This window comes from Coregonus clupeaformis, chromosome 7, assembly GCF_020615455.1.
Source record: "Coregonus clupeaformis isolate EN_2021a chromosome 7, ASM2061545v1, whole genome shotgun sequence".
Lineage (NCBI taxonomy): Eukaryota > Metazoa > Chordata > Actinopteri > Salmoniformes > Salmonidae > Coregonus > Coregonus clupeaformis.
Window position 1 is genome coordinate 30119036 of NC_059198.1, and position 12914 is coordinate 30131949.

The 12914-nt window shown below is 42.3% G+C and overlaps 1 protein-coding gene across 3 annotated transcripts in view; it reads right to left on the bottom strand.

The window, feature by feature from the left end:
* Positions 1-10421, bottom strand: part of LOC121570250 (KAT8 regulatory NSL complex subunit 1) — a 106945-nt gene extending 96524 nt beyond the window's left edge. Inside the window, exon 1 of one of the 3 annotated variants that reach the window (XM_045221309.1) lies at positions 10311-10421. The gene's annotated coding sequence lies outside the window, so the exon portion shown is untranslated. Of the gene's footprint in view, positions 1-7929; positions 8358-10310 lie in introns of those variants that run through there. The other 2 variants (XM_045221308.1, XM_045221310.1) reach the window with 2 other exon arrangements.
* Positions 10422-12914: the final 2493 nt, after the last annotated feature.

Sequence of the window (12914 nt, forward strand, 5' to 3'; positions counted from 1 at the left end):
CCTTCTTCACCACACTGTCTGCGTGGGTGGATCATTTCAGTTTGTCAGTGATGTGTACGCCAAGGAACTTGAAGCTTTCTACCTTCTCCACTGCGGCCCCTTCAATATGGATAGGGGGTGCACCCTCTGCTGTTTCCTGAAGTCCAAGATCATCTCATTTGTTTTGTTGACGTTGAGTGAGAGGTTATTTTCCTGGCACCACACTACCAGAGCCCTCACCTCCTCCCTGTAGGCTGTCTCGTCATTGTTGGTAATCAAGCCTACTACTGTTGTGTCGTCTGCAAACTTGATGATTGAGTTGGAGGCGTGCTTGGCAACACAGTCATGGGTGAACAGGGAGTACAGGCGTGGTCTGAGCACGCACCCTTGTGGGGCCCCAGTGTCGAGAATCAGCAAAGTGGAGATGTTGTTTCCAACCTTCACCTACTGGGGGTGGCCCGTCAGGAAGTCCAGGACCCAGTTGCACAGGGCGGGGTTCAGACCCAGGGCCTCGGGATTAATGATGAGCTTGGAGGGTACCATGGTGTTGAATGCTGAGCTATAGTCAAGGAACAGCATTCTTACATACAGTTGAAGTCGGAAGTTTACATAAACCTTACCCAAATACATTTAAAAACTCAGTTTTTCACAATTCCTGACATTTAATCCTAGTACAAATTCCCTGTTTTAGGTCAGTTAGGATCACCACTTTATTTTAAGAATGTGAAATGTCAGAATAATAGCTTTTATTTCTTTCATCACATTCCCAGTGGGTCAGAAGTTTACATACACTCAATTAGTATTTGGTAGCATTGCCTTTAAATTGCTTACTTGGGTCAAACGTTTCAGGTAGCCTACCACAAGCTTCCCACAATAAGTTGGGTCAATTTTGGCCCATTCATCCTGACAGAGCTGGTGTAACTGAGTCAGGTTTGTAGGCCTCCTTGCTCGCACATGTCTTTTTCAGTTCTGCCCACACATTTTCTATAGGGTTGAGGTCAGGACTTTGTGCTGGCCACTCCAATAATTTGACTGTGTTGTCCTTAAGCCATTTTGCCACAACTTTGGAAGTATGCTTGGGGTCATTGTCCATTTGGAAGACCCATTTGCGACCAAGCTCTAACTTCCTGACTGATGTCGTGAGATGTTGCTTCAATATATCCACATAATTTCCCTTCCTCATGATGCCATCTATTTTGTGAAGTGCACCAGTCCCTCCTGCAGCAAAGCCCATGCTTCATGGTTGGGATGGTGTTCTTCGGCTTGCAAGCTCCCTCCTTTTCCTCCAAACATAACGATTGTCATTATGGCCAAACCAGTTCTATTTTTGTTTAAACAGACCAGAGGACATTTCTCCAAAAAGTACGATCTTTGTCCCCATGTGCAGTTGCAAATCGTAGTCTGGCTTTTTTATGGCGGTTTTGGAGCAGTGGCTTCTTCCTTGCTGAGCGGTCTTTCAGGTTATGTCTCCTTCCTGAGCAGTATGTCCTAACCGACTTGTCAAAACTATAGTTTGTTAACAAGACATTTGTGGAGTGGTTGAAAAACAAGTTTTAATGACTCCAACCTAAGTGTATGTAAACTTCCAACTTCAACTGTAGGTATTCCTCTTGTCCAGATGGGATAGGGCAGTGTGCAGTGTGATGGCGATTGCATCGTCTGTGGATCTATTGGGGCGGTAAGCAAATTAAGTGGGTCTAGGGTGACAGGTACGGTAGAGGTGATATGATCCTTGACTAGTCTCTCAAAGCACTTCATGATGACAGAGGTGAGTGCTACGGGGCGATAGTCATTTAAGTTCAGCTACCTTTGCTTTATTGGGCACAGGAACAATGGTGGCCATCTTGAAGCATGTGGGGACAGCAGACTGGGATAGGGAGAGATTGAATATGTCCGTAAACACACCAGCCAGCTGGTCTGCGCATGCTCTGAGGACGCGGCTAGGGATGCCGTCTGGGCCGGCAGCCTTGCAGGGGTTAACATGCTTAAATGTCTTACTCACGTCGGCCACCGAGAAGGACCTTGGTAATGGGCCGTGTCGGTGGCACTGTGATATCCTCAAAGCGGGCGAAGAATGTTTTTAGCTTGTCTGGAAGCGAGACGTCGGTGTCGGTGACGTGGCTGGTTTTCCTTTTGTAGTCCGTGATTGTCTGTAGACCCTGCCACATACGTCTCGTGTCTGAGCCATCGAATTGCAACTCCACTTTGTCTCTATACTGATGTTTTGCAAGTTTAATTGCCTTGCGGAGTGAGTAGCTACACTTTTTGTAATATTCCCAGTCACCTTGCAATGGTTAAATGCGGTGGTTCGCGCGTTCAGTTTTGCGCGAATGCCCCCATCTATCCACGGTTTCTGGTTAGGGTAGGTTTTAATAGTCCCAGTGGGCACATTATCTCCTATACACTTCCTGATAAACTCAGTCACCGTTGCAGTGTATTCGTCTAAATTATTTCCGCAAGATACCCGGAACATATCCCAGTCCGCGTGATCAAAACAATCTTGAAGCGTGGATTCCGATTGGTCAGACCAGCGTTGAATAGTCCTTAGCACGAGTACTTCCTGTTTGAGTTTCTGCCTATAGGAAGGGAGGAGCAAAATGGAGTCGTGGTCAGATTTGCCGAAAAGAGGGCGGGGGGGGCTTATAACCATCCCAGATGTTCGAATAGCAATGGTTGAGGATTTTAGTAGCCGAGTACAACAGTCGATATGTTGATAGAACTTCGGCAGCCTAGTCCTCAAAGCCTAGTCCACAATAAATGCAGCCCCAGGGTATGTGGTTTCCAGTTTGCATAAAGTCCAGTGAAGTTCTTTTGAGTGCCGTCGTGGTATCGGCTTGAGGGGGGATATACACGGCCGTGACTATAACCGAAGAAAATTCTCTTGGGAGATAATACGGTCAGCATGCGATTGTGAGATATTCTAGGTCGGGTGAACAAAAGGACTCGAGTTCCTGTATGTTACTACAATTACACCATGAGTCGTTAATCATGAAACACACGCCTCCGCCCTTCTGCTTCCCGGAGAGATATTTATTTCTGTCTGCGCGATGAACTGAGAACCCATCTGGCTGGACCGATTTCGACAGAATATCCCCAGAGAGCCATGTTTCCGTGAAACAAGGTATGTTACAGGCCCTGATGTCTCTCTGGAAAGAAATCCTTGCCCTGGGATCGTCGACTTTGTTATCCAAAGACTGAACATTAGCAAGTAGTATACTTGGAAGCGGTGGGTGTTGTGCGCGCCTCCTAAGTCGACGCTCCGAGTGCCTCTCCTTCGCTGGCGATGTTTTGGGTCAGCCGCTGGAATCAGTTCAATTGCCCTGGGGAGAGCAAACAAAGGATCTGCTTCGGGAAAGTCGTATTCCTGGTCGTAATGATGGTGAGTTACCGCCGCTCTGATATCCAATGGTTTTTCCCGGCTGTATGTAATGATACAAAACTAATAATGAGCTAATCATGTAAAAAATATAATACATAAAAAAACAAAATAGTTTCGCAGAGCTCGTCATCTTCGTCGGCGCCAGGTTCCAATATCGTGCAGCCCTACGCGGCAGTGTGGAAATGACCTCAAATGAGTGCAGGTATAAAACAATCAATCAGAATGGAGAAAGACCCGTTAAAATCACTTAGAATGTATGCATTGCTACCCTTGGGTCACAAAACTCATAAAGCAAATTTAGAACTTTTAATATTCAAAAACATGGAATACCGTCAAATACCATCAGATTTGTTTTGTTTATACCATGATATGATCTTATGTCCATATCGCCCAGCCCTACTTCTACCATGGGGGCAAATATCTAGGCCTATATACATTTTCATTCAAATCAAAAGGGGTGTAGTCAAAAAGTGATTGAAATCATATGGAACGACCCAGAGAGGAAGGGAAGCATGTTTTAATTGGGCCATTAGGCCATCAGGGAGCACAGGCCACAGCACACTGAACTTTAGACTATAGGTTGGGTTCAACCCGTGGGTATACTCACTCATCTCCGCATACACGGTACATCGCACCTGGTTTTGTAAACACTGTGCCAGTGGTTTCTGCCTTTGAAGTCTCTTAGTCGTTCAGGTTTTTCCATGAGAAGGGAAAAAAAGCTACAGAAATACACACCGGAAAACGGGAAAAACGGAACTGGGTCTGTAAATAATTCAGAGTTTCCTCTGCTCCTCTAATCTCAAAGGTTGTGATTTCAACCAGCTGTCTGAGGTACTCCCAGCTGGGGCAATTAGTTGACTGTAGGGTTTTAAAAACACAAACAAAAACAAAAGCCAGTGGCTGAATAGGCTAGCTGGCATAGAGAGAAGTAAAACTCTGAGGAACCAGCAAACCTGTGGTGCTTCTGTGTTCCACAATTCACTCAATGATATATGATGCATATGGTTCGACCTCCAGACTGGTTTGGTGGCTTCAGCACAGGAGCGAATGGGGGCCAGTGCATCAGTCGGACCACTCCCTGCTGAGCCTACCAGTGGTCAGGCTTCCTCTCGACACTGTCCTGACCTCTGGGGTCTGGGCAACCCGCTTGTCTGAAGTCAGGCCTGGAGGGGTGAAACACTTTGGCCTTTAACTTTCATCATCCTACAGAGGAGCCATGACAAGTCCAGGCAGGAGTCTGGTAAATTAGGCCATTGCCCTTGTTCTTAACCCATCTTTTTCCCCCTCCCTTTTTAATCAAAGTTTATTTGGGGATTTTCAAGTAATTTTCTTCTCTAGTTTCTCTTCAGGCCATGTACATTGATCGCCTTTTTCCTTCCTTGTTGAGTGGGGTTGATTACTTTTTCCTGCTTCTCCCACCTGGCTGGCTGGTCCATGTTCCTCTTATGTGAGGGGGCAGGAGGAAAAAAAGGTAAAATATTTTCAGGAATGGAGCATTCTGGGAAGAGTTTGAACAAAGGGATTGTTTCAGGTGTGTTCCGAGCAAGGTTATGTTCAGAGGGAGGCACTGCCCCTTGGTTTGAGATGGGGGAGAGATGGATTGAGGTGGAGGGAGGGGGATGTTGGCTTGAGGGCATGAAACGGGAGGGTGTGTGCGTCTGAGTGTACTTGGCCTCGGCAGACTAGGTTTGTACTATCAAAACAACCAGCAACGGCGTTGTTTTAGTGAGCCAAATGTCACCCTTCAGCTCATCCTTCAGTCAGGATTCCAGGAAAGAGACTACTGTGTGTGTGTGTTTCCACATAAACGACAGCAGAATATCCTAACGTGATCAAGAATATGCCAAACCAAGGTGTACAATACCTGCAACCCAAAAACATGAGCGACAAAAACTGCTTCTACAGAAAACCACAATAGCAGATCATTTTGATGTATGAATAAAGCTGTGATTGCTCGGACTGATTTCAAGTGTGTCTGACTGGAACAGATTATTCATCATGAGCTGAAGTCTTCAGAGAAGCCAGACATTAACCGTCTGAGGGGGTCTGAACAATACCAAGTAATAACAGCAGAAATACCAACAGGCTCTGCTTTCATCTCTCCAACTCAATCATCTGACAGGATAAATCCCAAACCCAGTGCGCCTATGAAAACACACAGCAGATCCTTATATAGATTTGCATAATCATCAGGAATAGGCATACATTTAGGCCTAGCCAGAGAAATAGATGTTGCTTTATGCACATTATGGTCTGTAGCCTACAGCAGTAACCAGCCATACCTCTATTGGTTGTTTCCTGGTTTCCTGGCAACTCTGCTTCTATATTGATTGGTTAGATGCTAAATTAGGACATAGAAGGATCTAGAATATAGGCTAAGGAAATTGCCATATGCTCCAAGTGGCTATGTGCTAGGATAGCCTAAATCAAGGCCAAAAATGTCTACACACACCTTTGTAATAACTTACAATAGGACTATTTCTTAGTCCACAACACAGTGTTAAATAATGCAACATTTCTTACTTAAAATGCAACCAGCAAAGCATAATAATTTCATACTTTTGGTTGGCACTGGCAGTATGTAACATTTGCAACAATACTAACCAATTTTCTTGGAGTGGAATGCCCTGAAAAACTGATTAAAGTGGGACACTGTGCCCTAAAATAAGGTTATCATTGCTGGGAAGGAAAAAAGCTGAGTGGGTGGCTTGAATCCATGCTGTTTTCCATTCATGTTGTTGGTTGACCTTCCTCTGGGTCAACCAATGGCCTCCAAATTCATAATCTAGATACTTGTTGTGTTAGCCTCCTCCTAGGGTTGCGCCAATACCACACACACATCTGGAAGAGGGCTGATAGGATTCCACCCAGATCTAGAGGGTCAATGAGTCTTGCTTTGTCAATTGTATGGCTTTTCAAAACAAATAAAAGGAGTGAAAACAGGCAGTGAGAGGACTCACACTTTCAGCAGCACATTCTGACTCCAACACGTGGGCTGCAATGGGGACAGGGGCGTGGGGGAGGTCACCCTGTCTCGCTAATATGTGCAATCAGTAGGCTTTTTTCTCTCTACGCTCCACAGTCAGGGCTAGTCCCGCTTATGTGTATTTAACCTCCTGAAACCATTTCCCAAAAAACACATGTCAGCCAGACCCTGATCTCTCTTGAAATTCAGTCAATGGATTTGCAAACTGCAGAGGCACCAGTACAGCAGCAGAGCACAACAGTCAAGGCCTCACTTGCTCGGCTACACCAAGAGTGTACTGTAGTGTTGAGGACCCACCCATAATGACAGCAAACAATCATCACGAAAATAAGCTCCCCCTCCCCACAAGATAAACATTGGTGAGATTATTTGATCTTGGAGCAAGTTATCACATCAGACAATGACAGCATTGAAGTGCTGAGATCACATATGATGCAAGGATATGCAACATAACACATTATATAATGGAAAACTACAGATCATGCCACACTCTAACCTGGGGTTGAGCAGGTTAGTGTGCAATTAAAGGGATTCACATAAACACAGTTCCTGGTTGATAAAGGGATGGGACAAAATTACACTATCTGCACTGACGTTAGACAGTATACAAGCACATAGGAGACGGTTGAGATCATGGCAAAACCTTGATGTGTTGATATTGAATACAATTATTATATTGTTTTCTAGAGGCCTTGTGTATATCGCCAAGTCAGAATTTAGGCTAAATTGAAATTGTACAATTATTTAGCAAACTAAATTTTCTGCTAAAGGAAATTATTTTGATCAAACAATTAGTGGAAAACGTGGCGCCTGCAACTGCCAGTGGCTGCGCCATTATGTAAACCTCACCATAAATTACTCAATTGGAAATGTATCCAACATGATTACAATGTAATCTATGCGACAACGCATTTTCTAGGTTAACGTTGAAGGATTGCGAAAATGGTTCACCTCTCACGCGATTGCGATCATTCGATAGAATTGCCTGGGTGTGTACATTATGCACGATTAAGTTTAGAATGCGGCGGCGCGGAGAGATGCATTATATCGTGGCCAATACAGCAAGCTTGCAAACTACGTTTTTAGACGTTCTCTATACATTATATCAGTATGCCAATAGACTGACTTGAGGTAATTTGGAAACTCAATCAAGAGCTTCATTGACACACATGACATTGACACAATTGTAGCTGGTACAATGTTTTATGATTGTGTCTCGCCAGCTCTATTTTCCAAATCACTCTCCCAATCATAATTTAAGAATATCATGGCTCATCTTGACTGGCTAGTTGTAGATTACTATAATGTTGTAACCTTTGCAGAACGTTCAGCTACAGCTAATGCAGTAAAAGAAGAGTAACAAACCTACCTACACTGTCTGTAGCTAGAACTTGGATTTCAAAGGAAGGTAGACCCAGTTATGCAACATAAAAATCACACAAAAACTAGTTGTGCATTACTATGAATGTGAAATGACCGGTGTGCAGGTTACCTAACAAGGGAAATGCTAAATGATGTTAAAACATTTCAAAGTTCTTTTTTTACTACGGAGTTAAAAGTAACAAAGAAAAAAGGAGGAACCTACCACGTGATGAGGAGCCGAGTCCGGGGAAATTTTTAGAAACAAATCCTGCACTTTGATAGTAATTTCATCAAGGGAACAAAATATGTGGAAAAACAAATAATTCTATAATGCCTCTTCACAAAATCCGTCTCGTGCGCTCCAAATTCGGTAACCCCGTGTTACTCCCGGAATCACGAAATGGGCGAAACAACGAGTAGCTGAGGAACCGAGTCAGCTTGCTCTCTTCTCTCTGTGCAATTATTGATACTCAATCTAGTTTATTTCAAAGGCGGTTGTATTCAATTCGAATTGGTCTTGTCATATTTCCCAACGCCTTTTATCGACGATTTTTCTATGTATTTTCCCCGGTAATCCGTTTTTATTGTTGCCGTTTTAGGGAGAGCGTCACACAGAAAATGGCGGCTCGCTCCTCTCCCTCGGATTTTAAGTCTGACAAACAGAACCGGAGAGCAAAACCGCGGCGGGAGACATTACACATACTCGCCACTAGAGTGGAACTTCAGCCTGTCTCCGCTAGAGGGAGCCAAAGTCAAGCGTTCCATTTTCTACATGACTGAAACTGGGTTGCTGTGTCTTCCATCATGGCTCAATTAAACCGTGACTTGCAGTTATTACATTTCACCCAGGAGCCGGAATGGATCCAGTTTCATTATAACCCCGAATCAAAACGTGGTTCTGAAGGATTGGTGAAAGTGAATGGTTATGGGGTCATAACCAGGACACAGGTTATTTATAAATATCTATGACACTACCCTCCAATGTTATGATAGCATGTGCACCAAAGCATTCCCCTATGGGAAACACTCTTTTCACACCAATTCGATACCGAAGTTACTTTTTCATAGCAGGTAAGGAGAACTTACGCAGCAGGTTAGAATATTTAAAGTAGCAGGTCAGGAGACTGAGGTTAAGGTTAGGAAAAGGGTTAGGGAAAATGGTCTCCTAACCTGCTACGAAAATCATCTTGTATCAAAGTGTCGTGAAAAGAGTGTGTCCCATTCCCCCATAGAGGAAATATATGGGTGTTGCAAAACGTTTACTCCATTACTCCATACGCAAAACGTGGTCCTCTGTAGCTCAGCTGGTAGAGCACGGCGCTTGTAACGCCAAGGTAGTGGGTTCGATCCCCGGGACCACCCGTACACAAAAAGATGTATGCACGCATGACTGTAAGTCGCTTTGGATAAAAGCGTCTGCTAAATGGCATATTATATTAAATGAAAACTAGAGTTTATTTTGGAAAAATTCAGGTAGGTCCCTCTTTGTTTCGTTCTGTTTTCTTCCGTTTGGTTCTTAAACAGTAAACGGTTTCTGTTGCAAGACATAATGAATACACCCCTGAACTGTGTCTCTGCCTTCTCAACAAAGCCCAATAAGAAGAAAAAATCATAGATAGGCTATGTGTGTAACTGTAACCAATAGAGAGCAATAGTAATGGTGTCTTTTTGTTGGCACTAACTCCGCCATGGTTAGTTGGACAAAGCCTATGGGAAAATGAATTGAGTTTTGTAGGGTTTTTGGATTAATGCTGAAAATGAGGTCTGTGGTAAACACAGGCTTAAGAGATCTTATACGTTTTATTCTATGAGAATATTTATCAACTTTTTGTGAATTTTAAAGCATTTATGTAATTAAAAAAAGCACAAAAAGCACATCAAATGTTTAAAAATTCATAAAGGTAATGTTAACTGACTGATATTATTGCATAGAACAAAACGTATGAGATCTCCTAAGCCTGTGTTAACCTCAGACCTTATTTTCAGCATTTATCCCAAAACCGTATACTTTCCCCATAGGAATGGCTGAATGAACCAGAGGTAACTCATTTACGGTTTTTAGGACTACAAGCTGGCGAGCTCTATACAGGCAAAGGATGGTCCTGTGACCTCTAGGAGAATCGAATTGGAGTCCTTCACTATATTACTTACAAATCCAGTTCCTTTCATTAGGCAAACACAAAACTGCTTGCGGTTTCAGACAACAATCAACATCTATATATGGATGTCATATCCCCTGCCTTATGATCCCCGCCATTGATATTCCACTTGTTCTGTATTCTGCTACTGTCCACTCTACTAAAGTGCCATTCCGCCATCTAGTGGTCTTTAGTAGAGTTAACACCCCCTATATTGGATAAACCACTCCTCCACCTGTGTCAGCATCTGACTCCCACACCATATTTGTGAAACAGTCTTTAGGTTGCTATGCCAGACAGTGACACAATGTTATAGTGATACATCATTTCAGATAATAGTGAAATATCACCCATAGTCATTTATGGAACAATGCACTTTGGCAATCTGTCTAAAGTTATTAAACCAAGCACAGTGCATGTAATAGCTCTCTGCATGATGATGTCACATTGTGTTATGTATACATACCTTGCAATCGCAAAGCTCGCCTCCCACCAAATCCATCCTTAGGGGAAAAATATCCAGGAGTCTTCCAGGTACAGTGCATTCGGAAAGTATCCAGACCCCTTAACTTTTTCCACATTTTGTTACGTTACAGCCTTATTCTAAAATGGATTAAATAGTTTTTTCCCCCTCATCAATCTACACACAATACCGCATAATGACAAAGCAAAAACAGGTTTACTTTTTGTAATACATTTGGAAACATTTCTAAAAACCTGTTTTCGCTTTGTCTTTATGGGGTATTGTGTGTAGATTGATGAGGGGAAAAAAAATATTGAATACATTTTAGAATAAGGCTGTAATGTAACAAAATGTGGAAAAAGTGTAGGGGTCTGAATACTTTCCGAATGCACTGTAACTTCCACAAGGTAATCCCTCCAGTTCTTTGTCCAAGGGACCTGTACATACAAACAAATGGCATTATAAATCAATCATATATAATATATAATAATATACCTGAAAAGTGTATGCACTCACTAAAAAAACTGCAAGTCGCTCTGGATAAGAGCGTCTGCTAAATGACTAAAATGACAACAACAAAAAAACTATAACTCATATGACTGACATAGGCCTACTTGGTATGGCCACTACAAAGAATGTCTAAAAACACTATTTGCATAGAACATTATGTGATTTATTTTTCCATTTATAGAGAAGTGTTGTTCTGAGTCTGTATGACAATCATATTATATTTATAGAATGACCTGGCATTGTGCCTTATTCTAAAATTATTCTGCAAATTATCTTGTTGAATTTTGGTGAAGATTTACGTGCAGCTACAGTAACACTAGACTAGGGCACAATCTTCCACAGTCTTCTAAATTAAGAATAAAGTGTATTCATTTGAGACTCAATACTCTTGTTAGCTTGACTGATTTTATCGTTGAAACGGGCTGTAGCCCATAATCAACTATGTTGGCTAGCTAATAGTTAGCGAACTGGCTAACGAACTCCACGGCCCTTGTCTAAGTAAGTTAGCTACCGAGCAGCTAGCATAGCTTGCTAGCAATCCCTGCGCTAAAATCTATTACTACTTTATAAACGTAGCTAACCATACAAAATATCACGCACTGTGACTTACTGTGGGAAATTCTACTGTAAATATGTCACAATGTTATCACAATTATCCTTTAATATATAGTGTATATAATTTTGCAAGTGTGTGTGCCTACTGTACGACACCCAACGAACGATAGCTAACGTTAGCTAGATACACTATTTGGCCTGTTGACTGCAACCCCACAGTAACGTTAGCAGTTTTACCTTAGCATTTCAAATTGGATCATCAAATAAATCAATAACATACAAGATAACACACTTCTATCCCATCTCTATTCATTTATCCTCTAACATAATCCGTTTTGTAAAATTACCTGAGATAAACTCAGTTTTAACATGACAGAGTGAAGAATTCATGTTCACTTACCTGCACAACTCAACCAGTCTTGAACCGGAATTACCCGCCTGCCTAGCTCTGTGATTCGTCAATTTGGTTATGCAGCGATGGCAATTGGCTTATTTATCTGCTATTCTGCACGGGATGGGCGTCCAGTTGAAAGTGAATAATATGGAAGTTTACCAGTTGTTGTCATTCATATACAAGCTCAATAACAGTGCAATACTTTAAAATAAAATAATTTGGTTAGACTAAAGAGTTGGCCAATTGCTCTTCAACGTCAATTTGACCAAATTATCCCGGTCTCCACCAAATCATTTACCACAAATTACTTTGTATTTAGTCTCCAAATTTCAACCCCTTAATTGGCTAAACGGAGCATAATTTGTACCTAGTAATAGCCACTGAGAACTGTCGAAGCTGTTTATTTGCTTTTTGAGCAACCTAATACGGTTTTAGATGTGTTGACAAGCAGATGCTGGGTCACAACAATTAAACCCATTTGAATCACTGTCATTTGAAGGGGCTTTTCTTCAGGCTGCTGTAGCGTGGAATAGTACATAGCTGGACTAAAATGGCATTATCCAGAGATAATGGTGCTAGCCTATGTGGAGTGGCCCAGTTGTTGATGACCTGAAACCTGACAAACGGACTAGGTGCATTGTCAGTGAAAGTCAGGCCCCACTTGCAGAGGTCTTTCTGTCCTTCTACATGAGAAGAGAATAACCTTCCTAACCTCCATACACTGGCTCCAAGTTCCTGCTCGCATAAGATGCAATGTCCTGGTATGTCAGTGAGGGCACGGATACAGCAGATGCTCATCCCAGTTCTTCTCTGATCCAGGTCCTCAATGATGAACATATCCTTCCTTCATCTCCTGTCCTGAAACAATCTTGGTTTCCCCCACTTATAAATCATGAACTAATCATTAGTGTTCTCGATGCAATTAATTATGAGAGACTTTATATAAATCCATACTTAACCATTTTGCTTGTAATAACTAGGCTATAAACTGTTGTTCAGTCCCCCAATCATTGGTCAATTTGCTCTGATTAGCATCTACTAAGACACATTGTCTTATCAGTTGTTTGTAAAGGCAGACGCAGCCAACAAGTCTTACATTTACTGACATTATCACATTTTGGGGGAGTACAAGGTAGTCAAATCGAAGA